The sequence below is a fragment of the Anabrus simplex genome, chromosome 2 (genome assembly GCF_040414725.1).
Source record: "Anabrus simplex isolate iqAnaSimp1 chromosome 2, ASM4041472v1, whole genome shotgun sequence".
NCBI classification, from domain to species: domain Eukaryota; kingdom Metazoa; phylum Arthropoda; class Insecta; order Orthoptera; family Tettigoniidae; genus Anabrus; species Anabrus simplex.
The window spans coordinates 44,969,540-44,989,089 of record NC_090266.1 but is presented as its reverse complement, the minus strand read 5'-3'; the positions used below and the strand labels follow the sequence as shown (position 1 = coordinate 44,989,089).

Below are 19,550 nucleotides of genomic sequence, written 5' to 3'. Positions count from 1 at the left end.
TCCGTGGCCGTCATCCACCATCCCATTTATGTGAAGAAATAAATACATACATACATAATCGTTATAGACTGTTATGCCCTTCAGCGTTCAGTCTGCAAACCTCTGTGAATTTACTAACCGTCGCCACAATCCTCTGTACCTTTTATCTTTAAATTGTTAGAAACTGAGGCTAACCACCGTCGTCTTGGTCTACCTCTACTTCTCTTACCTTCCATAACAGAGTCCATTATTATCCTAGGTAACCTATCATCCTCCATTCGCCTCACATGACCCCACCACCGAAGCCAGTTTATGCGTACAGCTTCATCCATCGAATTCATTCCTAAATTATCCTTTATCTCCTTATTCCGAGTACCCTCCTGTCATTGTTCCCACACCGAGCTCGATAGCTGCAGTCGCTTAAGTGCGGCCAGTATCCAGTATTCGGGAGACAGTAGGTTCGAACCCCACTGTCGGCAGCCCTGAATATGGTTTTCCGTGGTGATTGGGGATTTAAATGAGACTATGGAGTGGGTATGTGGAAAACTGGGAGTGAAATTTCTAGATCCTAATGGGTGGGTAGGAGATAGGGATCTGCGCTCAGATGGGCTTCATTTAAACCGCAGTGGTACCTATAAGTTAGGAAATTTGTTTGGAAGGGTAATAGGGAGGTACATTCAGGGAAACGGGATGGCCTAGGGAGCGGTGATAAGGGAACAGGGAACTGGAAATCAAGTAGGGATGACATAAAATTGTTAGTGTTGAACTGTAGAAGTATTGTAAGGAAAGGAATAGAGTTAAGTAATTTAATAGATATATATTTACCAGATATTGTAATAGGAGTTGAATCATGGCTGAGAAATGATATAATGGATGCAGAAATTTTCTCACGGCGCTGGAGTGTGTATCGTAGAGATAGGATAGGAAGGGTGGGAGGGGGAGTGTTCATTCTGGTGAAAGAAGAATTTGTAAGCTACGAAAAAGTTAAAGATGAGACACATGAAATTCTAGGTGTAAGGCTCATTTCTAAAGATAATAGGCAACTTGATATATTTGGAGTGTACAGATCGGGAAAGGGTAGCACTGACGCGGATTCGGAATTATTTGATAGGATAGTCAGCTATGTGGGAAACGACATGGAAAGAAATGTGATTGTAGCGGGAGATCTGAATTTGCCCGATGTCAATTAGGAAGGAAATGCGAACAACAGGAAGCATGACCAACAAATGGCAAATAAGTTAATATGGGAAGGACAGCTGATTCAGAAAGTGATGGAACCAACCAGAGGGAAAAATATCCTGGATGTCGTGCTGATAAAACCAGATGAGCTCTATAGGGAAACTGAAGTAATAGATGGTATTAGTGATCATGAAGCTGATTTTGTGGTAGTTAAAAATAATTGTGATAGAAAGGTCTTAAAAGTAGGACTGTTAGGCAGTACCATATGGCTGATAAAGCAGGCATAAGGCAGTTTCTAAAAAGTAATTATGATCGGTGGAAAACGGTAAATAAAAATGTAAACAGACTCTGGGATGGGTTTAAAGAAATTGTTGAGGAATGCGAAAACAGGTTTGTACCATTAAGGGTGGTAAGGAATGGTAAAGACCCACCTTATTATAATAGAGAAATAAAGAGACTAAGAAGGAGGTGCAGACTGGAAAGAAATAGAGATAGAAATGGCTGTGGAAGTAAGGAGAAATTGAAGGAACTTACTAGAAAATTGAATCTAGCAAAGAAGGCAGCTAAGGATAACATGATGGCAAGCATAATTGGCAGTCACACGAATTTTAGTGAAAGATGGAAGGGTATGTATAGGTATTTTAAGGCAGAAACAGGTTCCAAGAAGGACATTCCAGGAATAATTAATGAACAAGGGGAGTGTGTATGTGATGATCTTCAAAAGGCAGAAGTATTCAGTCAGCAGTATGTAAAGATTGTTGGTTACAAGGAAAATGTCGAGATAGAGGAGGAGACTAAGGCCAAAGAAGTAATACACTGACTGACAGAGCAAATGCAACACCAAGGAGGAGTGGTTCGAAAGGGATGAAAGTTGGGGAAAAAACAGAGTCGGCACGGAAGAATAATTGATGTTTATTTCAAACCGATATGCAGGTTACACAATGCGCACGGCATCGACTCAGTAGGATGTAGGACCAACGCGAGCGGCGATGCACGCAGAAACACGTCGAGGTACAGAGTCAATAAGAGTGCGGATGGTGTCCTGAGGGATGGTTCTCCATTCTCTGTCAACCATTTGCCACAGTTGGTCGTCCGTACGAGGCTGGGGCAGAGTTTGCAAACGGCGTCCAATGAAATCCCACACGTGTTCGATTGGTGAGAGATCCGGAGAGTACGCTGGCCACGGAAGCATCTGTACACCTCGTAGAGCCTGTTGGGAGATGCGAGCAGTGTGTGGGCGGGCATTATCCTGCTGAAACAGAGCATTGGACAGCCCCTGAAAGTACGGGAGTGCCACCGGCCGCAGCACATGCTGCACGTAGCGGTGGGCATTTAACGTGCCTTGAATACGCACTAGAGGTGACGTGGAATCATACGCAATAGCGCCCCAAACCATGATGCCGCGTTGTCTAGCGGTAGGGCGCTCCACAGTTACTGCCGGATTTGACCTTTCTCCACGCCGACGCCACACTCGTCTGCGGTGACTATCACTGACAGAACAGAAGCGTGACTCATCGGAGAACACGACGTTCCGCCATTCCCTCATCCAAGTCGCTCTAGCCCGGCACCATGCCAGGCGTGCACGTCTATGCTGTGGAGTCAATGGTAGTCTTCTGAGCGGACGCCGGGAGTGCAGGCCTCCTTCAACCAATCGACGGGAAATTGTTCTGGTCGATATTGGAACAGCCAGGGTGTCTTGCACATGCTGAAGAATGGCGGTTGACGTGGCGTGCGGGGCTGCCACCGCTTGGCGGCGGATGCGCCGATCCTCGCGTGCTGACGTCACTCGGGCTGCGCCTGGACCCCTCGCACGTGCCACATGTCCCTGCGCCAACCATCTTCGCCACAGGCGCTGCACCGTGGACACATCCCTATGGGTATCGGCTGCGATTTGACGAAGCGACCAACCTGCCCTTCTCAGCCCGATCACCATACCCCTCGTAAAGTCGTCTGTCTGCTGGAAATGCCTTCGCTGACGGCGGCCTGGCATTCTTAGCTATACACGTGTTCTGTGGCACACGACAACACGTTCTACAATGACTGTCGGCTGAGAAATCACGGTACGAAGTGGGCCATTCGCCAACGCCGTGTCCCATTTATCGTTCGCTACGTGCGCAGCACAGCGGCGCATTTCACATCATGAGCATACCTCAGTGACGTCAGTCTACCCTGCAATTGGCATAAAGTTCTGACCACTCCTTCTTGGTGTTGCATTTGCTCTGTCAGTCAGTGTAAAATTTACATATGATAACAATGACATTTACAATAAGATACAAAAGTTGAAAACTAGAAAAGCGGCTGGAATTGATCAGATTTCTGGGGATATACTAAAAACAAGGGGTTGGGATATAGTACCATATCTGAAGTACTTATTTGATTATTGCTTGGTCGGAGGAGCTATACCAGATGAATGGAGAGTTGCTATAGTAGCCCCTGTGTATAAAGGAAAGGGTGATAGACATAAAGCTGAAAATTACAGGCCAGTAAGTTTGACAAGCATTGTATGTAAGCTTTGGGAAGGCATTCTTTCTGATTATATTAGACATGTTTACGAAATTAATAACTGGTTCGATAGAAGGCAATTCGGTTTTAGGAAAGCTTATTCCACTGAAGCTCAACTTGTAGGATTCCAACAAGATATAGCAGATATCTTGGATTCTGGAGGTCAGATGGACTGTATCGCGATTGACCTGTCTAAAGAATTTGATAGGGTGGATCATGGGAGACTACTGGCAAAAATGAGTGCAATTGGACTAGACAAAAGAGTGACTGAATGGGTTGCTATATTTCTAGAAAATAGATCTCATAAAATTAGGGTAGGTGAAGCTTTATCTGACCCTGTAATAATTAAGAGGGGAATTCCTCAAGGCAGTATTATCGGACCTTTATGTTCTCTTATATATATAAATGATATGAGTAAAGGAGTGGAATCGGAGGTAAGGCTTTTTGCGGATGATGTTATTCTCTATAGAGTGATAAATAAGTTACAAGATTGTGAGCAACTGCAGCGTGACCTCGAAAATGTTGTGAGATGGACAGCAGGCAATGGTATGATGAAAAACGGGGTTAAAAGTCAGGTTGTGAGTTTCACAAATAGGAAAAGTCCTCTCAGTTTTAATTACTGCGTTGATGGGGTGATGGTTCCTTTTGGGGATCATTGTTAGTATCTAGGTGTTAATATAAGCAAAGATCTTCATTGGGGTAATCACATAAATAGGATTGTAAATAAAGGGTACAGATCTTTGCACATGGTTATGAGAGTGTTTAGGGGTTGTAGTAAGGATGTAAAGGAGAGGGCATATAAGTCTCTGGTAAGACCCCAACTAGAGTATGGTTCCAGTGTAAGGGACCCTCACCAGGATTACTTGATTCAAGAACTGGAAAAAATCCAAAGAAAAGCAGCTCGATTTGTTCTGGGTGATTTCCGACAAAAGAGTAGCGTTACAAAAATGTTGCAATGTTTGGGTTGGGAAGAATTGAGAGAAAGAAGAAGAGCTGCTCGACTAAGTGGTATGCTCCGAGCTGTCAAGGGAGAGTTGGCGTGGAATGACATTAGTAGACGAATAAGTTTGAATGGCGTTTATAAAAGTAGGAAAGATCACAATATGAAGATAAAGTTGGAATTCAAGAGGACAAACTGGGGCAAATATTCATTTATAGGAATAGGAGTTAGAGATTGGAATAACTTACCAAGGGAGACGTTCAATAAATTTCCAATTTCTTTGAAATCATTTAGGAAAAGGCTAGGAAAGCAACAGATAGGGAATCTGCCACCTGGGCGACTGCTCTAAATGCAGATCAGTATTGATTGATTGATTGATTGATTGATTGATTGATTGATTGATTTCCCATTTTCACACCAGGCAAAAGCTTGGGGCTGTACCTTAATTAAGGCCACGGCCGCTTCCTTCCTACTCCTAGCCCCTTCCTCTCCCATCGTCGCCATAAGACCTATCTGTGTCAGTGCGACGTAAAGCAACTAGCATTGTTCCCACCTGTTTGTACCAGCAACCATTCTCGCTACTTTCATGTCTGTTACTTCTATCTTAAGAATAAGATACCCTGAGTCCACCCAGCTTTCGCTCCCGTAAAGCAAAGTTGGTCTGAAAACAGACCGATGTAAAGATAGCTTCGTCCGGGAGCTGACTTCCTTCTTACAGAATACTGTTGATCGCAACTGCGAGCTCACTGCATTAGCTTTTCTGTACCTTGATTCAATTTCACTTACTATATTACCATCCTGGGAGAACACACAACCTAAATACTTGAAATTATCGACCTGTTCTAGCTTTGTATCACCAATCTGACATTCAATTCTGTTAAATTTCTTACCAACTGACATCAGTTTAGTCTTCTAAAGGCTAATTTTCATACCATACTCATTGGACCTATTTTCAAGTTGCAAGATATTATACTGCAGGCTTTTGGCACAATCTGCCATAAAGACCAAGTCGTCAGCATAGGCCAGACTGCTTACTATATTTCTACCTAACTGAATCCCTCGCTGCCATTTTATACCTTTCAGCAGATGATCCATGTAAACTACGAACAGCAAAGGTGAAAGATTACAACCTTGTCTAACCTGTAAGTACCCTGAACCAAGACCTCATTCTACCATCAATTCTCACTGAAGCCCAATTGTCAACATAAATGCCTTTGATTGATTTTAATAATCTACATTTAATTCCATGGTCCCCCAGTATGGCGAACATCTTTTTTTTTCTAGTTGCTTTACGTCGCACCGACACAGATAGGTTTCATGGCGACGATGGGACAGGGAAGGGCTAGGAGTAGGAAGGAAGCGGCCGTGGCCTTCATTAAGGTACAACCCCAGCATTTGCCTGGTGTGAAAATGGGAAACCACGGAAAACCATTTTCAGGGCTGCTGACAGTGGGGTTCGAACCTACTATCTCCCGAATACTGGATACTGGCCGCACTTAAGCGACTGCAGCTATCGAGCTCGGTAAAACATCTTTTCCTACGGTATCCTGTCATATGCTTTCTCTAGATCTCCGAAACATGAACACAACTGCGTATTCCTCTCGTAGCATTTTTCAATTACCTGGCGCATACTGAAAATCTGATCATGATAGCCTCTCTGTGGTCTGAAACCACACTGATTTAAATCCAACTTCCTCTCGACCACTGATCGCACCCTCCCTTCCAAGATGCCAGTGAATACTTTGCCTGCTATAATAATCAATGAGATACCTCGATAGTTGTTGCAATCCTTCCTGTTCCCTTGCTTATTAGATAGGTGCAATTACTGCTTTTGTCCAATCTGAATGTGCCTTACCAACACTCAATGCTAATCTTGCTACTCTATGAAGACATTTCATCCCTGCCTTCCCACTATACTTCACCATTTCAGGTCTAATTTCATCTATACCTACTGCTTTATGACAATGGAGTTTATTTACCGTCCTTTCCACTTCCTCGAGCGTAATTTCACCAACATCATTTTCCTCCTCCCCATGAGCTTGGCTGTTCGCAACACCACCAGGATGATTTCCCCTTACGTTGAGAAGATGCTCAAAATATTCCTTCCACCCCTCCAGTGATTCCCTGGGATCTATTATGAGTTCACCTGAATTACTCAAAACATTTTTCGTTTCCTTTTTCCCTCCCTTCCTAAGATTCGTTATTACTGTCCAGAAAGATCTCCCTGCTGCTAAACCTAGCCTTTCCAGGTTATTACCAAAATCTTCCCACGACTTCTTTTTGGATTCAACAACTATTTGTTTCGCTATGTTTCTTTCATCTACATACAATTCCCTGTCTGCCTCGGCCCTTGTTTGGAGCCATTTCTGATAAGCCTTCTTTTTACGTTTGCAAGCTGCTCTCACTTCATCATTCCACCAAGATGTTCGCCTTTTCCCATCTTTACACACAGTTGTTCCTAGACATTCCCTCGCTGTTTCTACTACAGCATCCCTGTATGCCACCCATTCTCTTTCTATATCCTGAACCTACTTACTGTCTACTGTTCTCAACTTCTCACTAATCGTATCCATGTACTTCTGTCTAATTTCCTCGTCCTGGAGATTTTCTACCCTTATTCGTTTGCAGACAGATTTCACTTTCTCTATCCTAGGCCTAGAGATACTTCGTTCACTACAGATCAGATAGTGGTCTGTATCATTGAAAAATCCCCGGAAAACTCGTACATACCTAACAGATTTCCTGAATTCGAAGTCGTTACCCCTAGCCTCCCATGTGTAGCGGTGAATAGCCTTATGCTTGAAGAATGTGTTCGTAACTGCTAAACCCATACTAGCACAGAAGTCCCGCAAACGCTTCCCATTCCCATTAGCATCGATATCTTTTCCACATTTACCAATCACCCTTTCGTATCCTTCAGTTCTGTTTCCAACTCTCGCATTGAAATCGCCCATTAGCACTATTATATCCTTGTTGACCCTGACCACGGTGTCACTCAATGCTTCATAAAACTTGCCAACTTCATCCTCATCTGCACCCTCACATGGTGAATACACTGAGACAATTCTCGTCCTAATTCCTCTGAAAAATCTACCCACATCATTCGCTCATTTACGTGCCTAAATGAAACTATGTTCCGTGCAGTGGTATTCCTGATAAACAGCCCTACCCCATACTCTGCCCTTCCATCTCTAACAACCGTCAAGTACACTTTATGATCTCCTATCTCTTCCTCGGTATTTCCCCTTACCCGAATATCACTTACTCCTAGCACATCCAGTGCATCCTCTTTACTGACTCAGCCAGTTCTACTTTCTTTCTTCCATAAGCCCCATTAATATTGATAGCTCCCCATCGAATCGTTTCGTTCACCAAGTTGTTTCCAAGAGTCCCTCGCCTGTCCAATGGGAGTGGGACTCCGTTACTCCCAAAGGTCCGAGGCTTGCTTAAAGTGTTCTGAGCACGGTAAATTCATGAAGCAGGATGCTGCCCTAGTTACACACAGTCCAAGTGAGGATCTCTCCTCTAACGGGTTATGGACCACCCGCGGATTGAAAAGTCCTAGCCGCCTGAGCACAAGGAGGGTCATGACTCAGAATATGTCCGAAATGCCCACTCCCATTCTTTAGTGACTGGTATCCCGACTCTCAGGACCACTTACTAGGCCACTAAGCCGTTTTCCATGGTTCACGAACTAGGACGTGACTACAGTAACCCACACCATGAACCACGGAGAAATAAATAGCGAAAATAATTTACCATGTCTTATCACATATAAATGAAAATGTGTTCACAACAAATGTCCATGTTGATTGATTTTAGTATACTGCGTCTTGTGGCAACTATATGAAAATCTAGCAGTACATTTTTAAATACATGTTTCCTGTCACTCTCTTTGATCGCATTAATGAATACGACGAACAAGAGTTAAAAAGAATACAATTCCCAATCATTTACAGCATGTCTTCTATTGTTTTACCGTACTGGCTATGATAACAAAGATAGGTATTAATTAATTTAGACTTTTGTTGCTTAGCCCATACGAACTCCGAGCATCGCTAACGTGGAAATATTGTTCAGTCTTGTAAACTGGCAATGGTGGTGGTTTTTGCCCGGATTGTCTTAAGGTGAAAATCGGCATGTTCATCAGCACAAGGGAAATTGTGACGATGACTATCAAAATTATTAAAAATGACGAACGCTTGAAGAATAAGAAAAGAGGGTCATTAAATGAGTCCCTTGACACTGGATGCCCCAAAATCATGGAGTCTGGGGAAAACATGTCCTTTCTTTCTGAAACCCGATGAAAGACTGCGTGGCAATGTGCGCTCACATGCATTTCGCTGTTTTGTTAGCCCCTCATTGTCCTGCTCTGCTCTCCTCTGCTCTGCGGCCAACTGCTTCTCAATGTGCGCTCAGCCTTAGAGGTGACTTGAACGCATATCCTATGGCTCCCCACGCCATGATGCCAGGGATTACGGCTGTGCGTCTTTCCACAATATGGGCAGGATCTGCCCTCTGCCCTCGACGCCGCCAAATCCGCACACGATGGTCATCGGATGTTATGGAGAAGCGGGACTCATTACTGAACGTGATGCGATGCCAGTCGTCCTCTGCCCATGCCTCCCGAGCAAGGCACTACTCCAAACGCAGACGTTGATGTTCTGGTGTCAATGACAACTGATGCATGAGGCGGTAGGACCCCAATCCGGCGGATGTGAGTAGCTGAGACACTGTGCGGGAACTCACAGGATGTTGTAGAGTCTCCAGTACATGTTCGCGGATGGCGGGTGCCGACATTATGGGATCCCTTAATGCTTGGCGCACCATACGACGATCCTACCTCGGAGTGGTGTTCTTGGTCGACCCGAACCTCCACGGCGTGATTGGGTGCCCTCATGTACCCGTTGAGTCGAACATCGGTCCACTGGGACATCTTAATGGCCCACATGCCTGGCAGTTCCACGATACGACCTACCAGCCTCATGCATCCCACAGTGTGGCGCTTGTCAAATTTTGTCAGTTGGTGGATAGGCTGTCTAACGCGTCTGCGAGTCATCGTATTGTACGTAGTCCTCTCTGTACGTCTTGCTTAACTGACTGACTCACAGCAGTTGACTGGTAACGACTTATCAACAGGACGATGTCTCACTCTAGTGAGCGTTATATGCATTACACATCCTTGTAAATCTGATCATTTACTAATACATCAATGGTATGCATGTGTTCCGAAATGGGTGCTTAACTTTTTTGTCAGGCAGTATTTGATACTTGTTTAACGTCACACTAATACATGAAAGGTTTTCGACGACGGAACAGTGAGGGAGGGTTAGGATTGGGAAGGCAGTGGCCGTGGCCTTAACCCCTAACTATTATGGCTGGGCCAGGCCGACCCTTCTCGAGGTGTTTTACTTGTTTGCCGCTAGGATATTCATCTGTTTGTCACGTGCATTCATCTATTCTTTGTACTTTCTGTGACCTTGGAGGGTGTAGTTGAACTGTGAAGGTAGTGGTAACAGTTGCGGTAAAATCGAGAGAAGGGGTCACGCTTAACCCCACAATAGTAGTTGTGTTGCCCTGGTATTTTGTGAACATTGTGTTGATTTATATGAAATCATGTCCAGGCGCTTATCGGACAAGGACATTATGACTTATCTGCAACAATCAGATTGTGAAGAAAGTGACAGTGAATTAGAAGCAGTAAATTTTACAAATATCAGTGCAGAAGAACGCGATAACGATAGTGAACACAGTGAGCATGACACAGGATCAGAACTTCAATCATCAAGTTCTTCTGAAGAGGGTGACGACTTTGTGAGTACCAGTACAAACTACTTTTATGAAAGAAAAAATGCTTCGGGTGGTCAAAATACCCGCCTACTCCCTCATCTTCCTTGACTGTAGGGACCGGCAAGACAGAATCCACCCACTACTCCACTGGAAGCTTGGTCTCTATTGTTCACAGCCGCTATCCTCCAGACTATTTTAGAATAAACAAATATCACGATAACGAACCTAAGTGTAAATTATGGAGCAACAGCTACATTTACTGGTCGTGTGACGAGGGATGAACTGAAGGTTTTATTAGGTCTTATTTTACTATGAAAGGTATTCAGATCTGATGATGATGATGATGCTTGTTGTTTTAAGGGGCCTAACATCGAAGGTCATCGGTCCCATATTCAGATCTAGCCGTGAAGATGCAACGTCTCTGTTCGCAACTGACGGTTCTGGAAGGGAATTGTTTAGAACAACAATGACTAAAGAACGGTTTCTTGTCCTCCTGTTAGCTGTTCGGTTCGATGATTTGCGAACAAGACATGCGAGAAGACAAACTGACCGTATACCAGCTATTTCAGAAATGTTTAATTTATTTATCAGCAACTGCATGTTTACATGTTCGGGATATTATACGGTAGATGAGATGTTGACTGGCTTCCGCGGCCGTTGCTCTTTAACATTTATATGAAAAGTAAACCACAGAAATACGAAATAAAGGTAATGTGCCTCTGTGATGCAAAACCCCATTACGTGGTAAATGCTTTCATATATACTGCACCCTTTGCACATTCGGGATATTGGTGCAATACAGGGAAGAATGTTCAACGAAATCCTCAAAAACTTTCAGTGCCTACAGTGACAGCGTTATCCCTCGTGCCTCCTGTAGTACAGGCAAATCGAAATATAACTGTTGATAACTTGTTGGCATCCATAGAGCTTGTACTTGAGCTTCAAAAACTAGGCCTTAACATATGTTGGATCCGTGCGTAAGAATAAACGGGAAATCCTTTCAAAATTTCTTCCTTCTAGGGACAGGAGAGTTGGTGATAGTAAATTCGAATACACACGTGATATAACTCTTGTGTCTCACGTTCCCAAGAAAAACAAGTCAATTGTCTTGGTTTCAGGCATTCACCACGATGGAAAAGTATAGCATGAAAGTGGAAAACCAGAAATGAATGAGTTTTATAATGGATCAAAGGAAGGCGTTGGTGGCATTCACCAGAAATGTGAACTTTATTCCGCAGGCAGAAGATGCCGGAGGTGGCCATTGGTCATATTTTATCGTTTGCTAGAAATTTCGTGCGATAACAGTCATGCCATCTTCAAGGACTCTAATGTAGGGGTTAAACTGAATCGCCGCAGTTTAATAAAAAGCATTGGAATGGGGCTCATACAAAACCACATCAAAACAAGAGCGGAGTGTAAGAACTTGCCGAGAGAGCTTCGTCAGAAAGTGTATACCCTGGCCAACTCATTCTCATACCATATTCACATGTGAGGACTGTTCTGAAAAGCAGGAATTTGGGTTCCTTGTAATTTGAGTGAAGATAAGGGCTGCAAGTGCCGCATGTCTAAAACATGCCTGCCATTTGTTACTTATGTTATTACTACTCATTTATTGCAAGTTTGGTGTATTTATTCCAGTAATTGTGTACAGTCATTATAGATACTCTCTGTGTTCGGAGCAGATAAATAAGAATGTTGATCTTGTTTCAAAAAATGTACATCTTTTACATTTTGTTTGAAAATTACATGATAGTTCAAAAATGTATTATTTTTTCTGTCTTTTCATAATCATAAAGGGGCTGCCTGGCCGAGGCGGTAAGACGTGCTCGGTTCGCCCGGAAGGACGTGGGTTCGAATCCGCGTCAGGAAGTCGTAAAATTTAAGAAACGAGATTTCCACTTCCGTAGGTGCATATGGCCCTGAGGTTCACTCAGCCTACACCAAAAATGAGTACCAGGTTAATTCCTGGGGGCAAAGGCGGCCGGGCGTAGAGCTAACCACTCTACCCCATCACGTGCCGAGGTTAACAATGGTGGAAGCCATTACCTTCCACTCCTCCAAGGGCATTCATGGCCTGTACGGAGGTGACTTTGCTTGCTTTTTTCATAATCACAAATATGCACGGGGTGTTTATAGTCAGTTACAGCCTTTAAAAACTATGCACACAGTTGCCAGAAGCGTCTGAAATTGGGGTTCCTAGTAATTGTGTAGCCAAAAACATTGCAGTAGTTCATGGTTAATTAAGGTACACCTGCATTTGCCTAGTTTGAAAATGGGAAACAACGGAAAACCATCTTCAGGGCTGCCGTCGGTGGGATTCGAACCCACTAATGCAAGGTCACAGCTGCGCTCGGCCAAGTCGCTCGGTAGGTAAACACTCTACCACCTGGGCACAGCACTAATTGCGGATCAGTGGTGATTGATTCCGATTCTGATAAGCCCAGATCTTCGATAAGTCCACTGTGTTACTCAGGGGCCGAGAGGAGGTGCACTTGAACTATGCACTGAGTCTGTTATCATTCAGATATACTAAAACTAATTAGTCACGTGCTAACCTGCTGTTGACAAGACACCGTTTCCGCGAATTATATTTTGAAGAGGTCTTAGTAGAAACTTAACCTCTGCAGCTTAGGTTTCAAATAAATATACTGTAGCTCCGTTTGTTAATCATATGCAACAGTCTCACTTTTTGTCTGAATGCAACTTTTACTTACTGTAGGCTGTATTTTAATTGTATGTAATTGAGAATGAATTGTGGTACGCGTGTTCAACATCTGTTTGTTCGCCCCATCTTTGGTGAGATAGTGACAGCTTTCTGTGATATGAACCGCATTCAACTTTGACATTGATTTCCTTTGCATTTCATGCCATTGTTACTAATACAATCAAATGTTTATCGTTCAATACATATAACTATAGTGGCGGCGAGTCCATCTGTCACACTGAATTCCATATTGGCGCCACGATTTCCCGGCACCTGAGCGTGCCATTCTGTATGAATGGAACGTAACGAAATAAAGCAGATCTTACAAACGTTTAAAGGTGGTTAAAAATTTCAGTTTGTATTACTTGCTGCAATGTATTATTGCGTCTCGAAAAGTATTCCCTATAATGCAGAATTATTCGTCGCCACATGAAGGACGGTTCTAGGATGTTTCGTACCACCAGTAGCGTAGCCAGGATCGGTCGATTGTTTTCTTTCGTAGTGTCAGCTAATGACTTTAACCCTAGAACTGCCAAACGTCGCGCTTGCAGCTCAATATGTCAGTAGAATACCAACGTCCCACGCATGCATTCATTTGTCGTTCACTGACGCTATTTTAACAAGTAAGACATTGAAGAGGAAGCTTGAAATCTTTCATCACATATTCCTCACTAGCCGGAAATGACCCAGTCAAGGACAGGGTAGGTATAAAATTCAGCTACTATTTCCTCATCTCCCTGTCGTCTCAGTTGCTATGTAAATTCGCGCTCGTTCGCTGTTCTTGTTAGTTTCTGTGAATATCTTTCGTTACCTTTCAACAGATTATTGAGTTTATTTTATTTTTAAACGGTTTCTCGTGAAGTGCAAACTTTCATCATGGATGATGAGCTACGTGATTCAAGTGATATTCGCGAAGTTCTTGACGATGATTCGGATACTTCCTCTTCCAATGACGTATTTTCTTTAGCTGATGATTCTTCTGACAGCGGAGAAGGTTATATTCCAGAATATGAAGTTAAAAGTGATTCCGAAGAACAGAGCAGTCTCGCCGACGTTTCATTGGATGATACTGTTTCCGTAACACCATAGTGGTGCAGGGTTTATGCACCCAAACAGGAGTTCGATGTTTCCGAGAAGTTCCGCGTAAGGAGGAACTGTCCGCCCCGAAACAGTACACCCATTATGTATTTCAGGTCATGGAGGAGAATCCTTTTCTAGACTCACCAGCGAATATAGCGGAAGAAGGTGATCTCAAACATGAACTATCTCATCTACCCGGAAGAAAGGAAAGGTTGTATGCTGTTTGTGGTCACGTGAAAAGAAGGGGGAAGTCATTTTTGGTGTTCCGAATGTAATTGTGGGGTTCACCGTGAATGTTTTAATAAATTACAGCATTTCTGGAGGCTTATGAGGCCTGGCAGGAAAAGAAAACTCTCCGAGAATGACTCCCAGTAGTGTTCGGCGGCTGACGGAACTGCGTGCAGGTCGGAACTTTTAAATTCTTTTGTGATTTTTATTTCTGTGTTTATTTTTGAGAACTTAATATTTTTAAAAACTAGAAGAAATTTCGCGTGTTTTGTGTATAGTGATTTTTTGAATGAGTGTTTTTATTACTAATAGTGAACTTGAAAATATACTAAAAAAGTTTTAGTTTTCCAAAATTTTGATCCCTGAAAACGCACCAGATAAGTAAGTAAATTATCGAATACTTATATAAGCATGTTAAATAAAGCTTTCTGCATGTCTAACGTTTAACTATCTAAGCGTGCTTAATTTGTTAAGAACATAAATATGCAATGCATGCGAAAATGGCCTGGCATGTAGGGAAAAACACACGGCACTTCTAGGCTTAAAATATTTAGGAGAGGGCATTCCGTACCGCTTGAAGGAGTGGGAAGTATTGCGAAGAAAAAGCGATTTCCTAATGCAAGTATTCATTTGTATATCCATTATCCACTACTGGCGCATAAGTCTCTGCAAGGAATGACTACTATTGATGTTAACCTTCCGTCGGGTGCAACTGATCTGACTAGTGTTGGCTGGTAAATAACGTAATGAGTATTTTTTCCAGTACGCTCTTGTAACGGTCACAGGATATATCCAGTTACTGAATTAACAGCAGCTCGGCAATACTCGGATGAACTCTGTTAACACCGAAAGCGCGCGGCCGTACTCGCTACTAGCAACCGCCTCTATTAACCAGTATTTTACTAACCAGTATTGTGTTGAGTTGTTATTGTGTATTTGTATCGTCACAGAAATTATAAAGAGGGCAAAGATAGGCTCTGTGTGGTCATATTTTTCCGTGTTAGATAGCGAGCTCGCAAATTGTTATATGAATGGGAAGAAGTACTCTTATAAGTCTTTCACATCAAATAAAAAACTCGAGGGAAGGGTTCATCCAACAACTAATTTAAAAATAGCAGTGCCAGTAGTCGAGATACGTATTATAAGTAAACCAATTTCGTGTAAATATATAATTTGTGTGTAATATTTTGTCTTCCGACTCCTTAATATAAGCAAGCAAAGTAAAGGGGAGCAATTGAATAAATGTCCTATGGGTTTTGTCACTCATTCGCTCTTTTTGCTGATTGTTGCAGGATCCAAACCAGGCGCAGTTATTTGGCATTTAAGAGACTCATGTCAATAAATTAAAGAACCTCTTTTCAGGACGAAATATCGTCATTCTGGCGTCTCTTCAGAAACCTATAACAGTTGAATTATTATTATTATTATTATTATTATTATTATTATTATTATTATTATTATTATTATTATTATTGTTATTATACTTGCTTTACGTCGCAGGGAAACACATCGTGGTAGTGGTGGTGGTGATTATTGTATTAAGAGGAAGTACAACTAGGCAACCATCCTCTATACTAGCATGTCAGTTAAGGTCTTGCTTACTACTTTTTATTGTCTAGTGTGCCACTGGTTATTTTCCTTTAACACCATTATGAAACCCTTTCATTTGATTTCATTTAGGTATTAGATCGCATTACATATAAATTTATTCGGCTAAATGTTTCATGAATTTATTTTGCAAAAATCACTGTAAAAAGCATTACAAAAAACAGGTACATTTTAAGAATAAGATATATTTTTGCTTTAACCTAACAAAATTTGTAAAATATTAGGCAACAGAATTAATTGTGACATACTTATACTATGTTGCTAGATTTTCGACTTATTTATTACACATTAAAATTATTAAAATATGTCAGTGTGCAGGGCACGTACCACAGAAGTCGTGGTCCGCGTGTCATAGGTTCGCCATCCCTGCTCTATACTGTATAACACTAGAAGGAAGGGATCTGACACTTCAAAAAATGAAGGTATCGGCCAAAAAAGACAAGAGCCACGAAGGGCGTGAAAATTAAAAACTCCCGGGGTCGGAAAAGAGCAAGAGTTGACCAAGGGGGGTCGGATAGGATAGATGAAAGTGAGGACACAAGTGGCACAAGTAAGCACCAACACAGACAGGCCTTATTGTGACAGTGGAGTAGGACAGGGATAAGAGTGAGAAGGAAGCGACCGTGGCCTTAATTAATTTCATCACATTAACTCCTCTGATGAGTTTGGCGTCAGGAAGGGCATCCGATCGTAAAAATTGGCTAGGAAGCTTCATCTCACCGCAAAACTGACTCCGTAGAGAAGAGAAGCGGGACTAGCGTCGGACATACAGTTACTTTTTATTTTTCTTGCTATTGGCTTTACGTCGCACCGACACAGATAGGTTTTATTGCGACGATGGGACAGAAAAGGGCTAGGAGTGGGAAGGAAGCGGCCGTGGCCTTAATTAAGGTTCAGCCCCAGCATTTGCCTGTTGTGAAAATGGGAAACCACGGAAAACCATCTTCAGGGCTGTCGACAGTGGGGTTCGAACCCACTATCTCCCGAATACTGGATACTGGCCGCACTTAAGCGACTGCAGCTATCGAGCTCGGTTATACAGTTATTAAGCTTGTGTTTTGTATTCAGTTACAGTACGCTATCTACTCTTATATTATTTAGGGTAAAATTCGGTTGTATTTTTAAATTATTGTTAAAACATAAAGTTCCTATTTAGCACTTACCTACGCTTTTCTCTTAATAGTTATTTAAATTTCTCTTTTAAATTCATTTTACAGTACACGAATCTCTTTTATGTAGAGTAGTAGGATTTTTTTTGGTAGTTCCGTTCCTTTTTAAAATGATCAACTTCATATATTTCTTCGTGAATATCGGTTGTACAATGGACAGGCTACTACATAAGAGGAAGTTACGAAGCTTAACTTATCCTACTTGCGTCCATCTTGAAGACGTAACAGACAGGAACTGGTACTATAACCATGTATGTGGTGGCTGGTAAATAACTTAACAAGTATCTTTAACCCGCGAGTGGTCGCTAGGCGAATTGTAACACGAGTGGTCGTACGTGAGACTTTTTCTCACATTAAACTTCATTTACAATAAATACAGGGTCTTTTTTTAGCTGGCTCCGCAGCACCACTCAGAGCAAGCCCTGACACACGGAGCAAGCCATGAGAAAGACCCTGTATATCTTCCTCGATTTTGCGGGGAGTAAGAGTGAAATTATTTGCTGAAATAAGACGCAAAGTCTGCGTTATACATTTTAGATTTAAAAATGAAATGATTAGTCGTATATTACAGAAAAAAAATCACCACTTATTGGAAATTAGTCATTAGTTCAGTCACATGTCAGTACGTAATATTCACAAGAGTGCCAGGCTGAATATCTCAAACGGTTAAGGTGCTGGTTCTCTGAGCCGAAGTTGGCAGGTGCTCAGATAGGTCAGCCGTAGATTTACTTGTATGTAAAAGAACTCCTGGGGACATTGTTATTGATATAGAGCTTTCTGACAGACGCAGTACGAATGCAAAAATAAAATACAATAGGTCACCTCTCTAAAATTTGAGTTAGCTGGATTTTGTAACAGCGCTTATTACCCAGCATTCTTCCTCGACTCAATTTTTTAACTCATTTATGAGTAACTGCAAATGAAAAACGTCTCGCGCGCGACTAACGTCTACAGCAGGAGAAAGTTTCCCTCTCGTCTTGAGCATACTGGTCGCGCGATGAGAGAACCTCTCACACAGGACGCGCGAACGGATGCTTATCCTTCAAATGTGAATCGCCTTACTCACGACATTTCGTTTTTTTTCTGTTTGCTTTACGTCGCACCGACACAGATTTGTCTTACGGCGACGATGGGATAGGAAAGGCCTAGGAAGTGGAAGGAAGCGGCCGTGGCCTTAGTTAAGGTACATTCCCGGCATTGGCCTGTTGTGAAAATAGGAAACCACAGAAAACCATCTTCAGGGCTGCCGACAGTGGGGCTCGAACCCACTATCTCCCGATTAATGGATACTGGCCGCACTTAAGCGACTGCAGCTATCGAGCTCGTTACTCACGACATTCATCAATTCAGAGGGAACAGTCATCTCCTTGCATCACTGAGAAGCAAACTCACAATCCAACAGTGGCTTGTGGTGAACATATTGCATTACCCCAACTGCAAAAAAAAAAAAAAAAAAAAAATGTAATATAAACAATCGTAGCCCCACTACACTCTCTAAAGTCAACATTACCATTTTATAAGGCTGCGTTTTTTCGTGGAAAGATCTACCTGAGAAAGATCTTTCCAGAATATTTTCAAACACACGCTTGCACATACTTCCAAATTTATATCCGCGGCAGTGACGACACCATCATAACTTAATCTATAGCAGATTTTAAGCAATGTACTTACAGTTTCATCCGGTGACGCTTCGTGATCGATAGTACAGTCGAAAAAGCTGTATACATGCCGAAACCTAAGACTAAAATATATTCTTTTACATTACTATTGATTTCATATACTGGCTCTATTTTTATTAGTAAGGCGATGTACAAGTGGCTATACTGTTAGTTGTTGAAATTTTTCTTGTAGTCTTTAGTGTGTGGCGCTGAAGACTTGGAGTGTCAAGTATTAAAACTAACATTACCTTACCTAAGCTAGCTGGCCTGTCGCCGTAAATTGCTGTCGGGGTGGGCCTACAGCTCCGCCCCGCTGCCAGGACAGGGAAGCTTCAAGTGCATGCGTCACCCAAGCGACCTTAAATTTCGCTGGGGTAGCTCTATTTTGCGGCGGTAAAGAAACTCAGCTCGCTGGAGAAGCTGATCTGCGGTAGTGCAAGAGGTCTGTCGGGACAGCTATACTTGGCTTGGCTTAGATGTTCGCAGTGTTTAAACTTTATAAAAAGCGTTCTAAGGTATAGTTAGAAAATGTTAATACAAAGTTCTTTACCCCAGCAGCACTGGGGTAGATGGGATTCAATGCACGCCACTGCAATACAAATAGCGACCACTCGCAGAGCCACGCGCCGTACTGGCTACCAGTAACCACCTCAGTAACCAGTATTTATGTAAGTTATTTCAGCTTGTAATTAACATTGTTTTTAAGTTATGAT

The 19,550-nt window shown here is 42.5% G+C and overlaps 1 protein-coding gene across 13 annotated transcripts in view; it reads left to right on the top strand.

Annotated features, from left to right (window-relative positions):
* The window catches only part of DPCoAC (dephosphocoenzyme A carrier), a 569,632-nt gene that overhangs the window by 298,251 nt on the left and 251,831 nt on the right, over positions 1–19,550 (top strand). The window contains exon 1 of one of the 13 annotated variants that reach the window (XM_067140251.2): positions 10,327–10,414. The exons of 11 other annotated variants lie outside the window; for them this stretch is intronic. The gene's annotated coding sequence lies outside the window, so the exon portion shown is untranslated. Of the gene's footprint in view, positions 1–10,326; positions 10,415–19,550 lie in introns of those variants that run through there. One more of the 13 variants, XM_067140257.2, reaches the window with a different exon arrangement.